The sequence below is a fragment of the Alexandromys fortis genome, unplaced genomic scaffold (genome assembly GCF_014885135.2).
Source record: "Alexandromys fortis isolate MF-2015 unplaced genomic scaffold, M_Fortis_MF-2015_v1.1 scaffold_27, whole genome shotgun sequence".
In the NCBI taxonomy this organism is placed as follows: Eukaryota; Metazoa; Chordata; class Mammalia; order Rodentia; family Cricetidae; genus Alexandromys; species Alexandromys fortis.
Window position 1 is genome coordinate 3,482,418 of NW_026067952.1, and position 2,169 is coordinate 3,484,586.

Sequence of the window (2,169 nt, forward strand, 5' to 3'; positions counted from 1 at the left end):
CCCCCCCTCCCCCCTCTCCCCTCTCTCTCTCTCTCTCTCTCTCTCTCTCTCTCTCTCTCTCTCTCTCTCTCTACCAAGACCCTCCTTTCTAACTTGACTCAAACTTTGCAGTCCCTCGGCTAAAATGAGCTTTCTTTGGGAGTTCCTACTGTGTGCAAGGTCCTGTGTGGGACACTTTCACCTCTGTGGTCTCCGTGTGTACCACGCCTCAGCCCTCTGTGGTGGATTTTATTTTTGCTCTGACCCTCCTATTCCATGTTCAAAATGAACTTGTGATTGATGTCTGAAATTTCTTTCTAAACTTCATGAGTGTGCTCTGACTTTCAGGGAAAGACATGGGGGGGCTGTCACCATAATTTTGCCATCTTTAACCAGTAATTCTCATTTAAAAAAATTAACAATAAAAACCTACTATCTAGAGCATACTTGTGTTGCTCTTGAAGGACCTGCATCTGGACTCCGCAGCCAATGCCAAGCAAGATAGAAGCCCTACGGTATACTGTATACCATGGCCCTACAGTAGACCATCCTTCATCATGCTTATGTGATAGGGGAGGCTGCTCGTTCGTTCCCGGCTGCTTAGACTCAAAATAATCACACAGAAACTATATTATTTGCAATGCTGTTTGGCCAATAGCTTAAGTGTATTTCTGGCTAACTCTTATATCCTAAACTAACCCATCTCTATTAATCTGTGTATCGCCACATGGTGTGGCTCACTGGGTAAAGTTCCATCTAGTGTCTGTCTCTGGTTGGGCTACATGGCTTCTCATGACTCCGCCTTTTTTTCTCCTAGAATTTAGATTTTCCTGCCTAGCTCTGTTCTGCCCTATCACAGGCCAAAGAAATTTCTTTATTCATTAACCTATAAAAGCAACACATATACAGAAGGACTTCCCACATCATTTCCCCCTTTCTGCTTAAATAAAAAGGAAGAATTTCCCCTTTCTGCTTAAATACAAAGGAAGAAGGTTTTTTTTTTTTTTTTTTTTTTTAAGACAGGGTTTTGCCTGGAACTAGCTCTCGTAGACCAGGCTGACCTAGAACTCACAGAGATCCGCCTGCCTCTGCCTCCCAAGTGCTGGGATTAAAGGCGTGTGCCACCACCACCCTGCAAAAGGAAGGTTTTAACTTTAACACAGCGGCCTCCTCCAACACTTATGTATTATCTCAGATGTGGGAAACACATGGTCAATGAAAAGATAGGAGGAAAATGACAGATAGTGAACAAATACCACCCTTTAAATATGTGAGGTGAATTGGATACCAGTACTGATCAATAAAAACTAGACCAAGACCACAGTTACATTCTCTGACAGAAGCTACTCACACCCTCACTCCTCCAGGGAATGTCACTTTTAGCCTAAAGTACCCTGATGTCTCCTGAAGGAGATGGAGGAATCACGGGCTCACTGATCTCTTTGACTTCCAGTGTTTTATATATCCATTGCACTTTCTTACACTCTGCAGTCTAGAAAGGTGTGGCTTCCAGACCTCAGAAATAAAACCTGTAAAATTAACAAGAAACTCTATCTGCATTTCTACAGCCCAAAGGTACACAATACTGTTTCGATCTTCATAATCCCAACCATTTTATGAAGACATTTTATAAGACTTTGATTTGTTTCCATAGGAGGACTGTGTCCACTGAATGTTTTTCCAACTTGTGTTTTAAGTAATTTTAAGGAGGACATGCATCTCACAGCAAGAACAAAGTTTTAAGTCCAGACATATCCAAGTTTCAGTCACTTCTCTTTTTTCAGATGTATGATGTTCGGGGGAAAAAAACCCACTCGCGGTCTTTTTGAGCTTTAAACTTCTCTGTGGGATAATGACAGCCCGTTCCCGGTTGTATATCTCAAGCCTGAATGCAGGGATTCAATTAGAGCATGCATGCGAAGCACTGTCCACAGGATGGTAGTAATAGCAGGGATGACAGCAACAATCATTTGCGTGCTTGCTGTGTGCCAGGCCCTTGACAACCATCATCTTCGATAATCTCCAGACTGGTTCGCGGAGTGAGTAGATGTTGTAATTCCCCTCATTGCACATCCGAGAAGGGATAAATTAGCATTGAACTCAGCTCATCACTTGATGCTGTGCCAGAGATGGCGGCAGAATAGAAGAGAGGCCAGGAATTTGAGGGGCCTCTGTCTGAAGGAAAAGAGA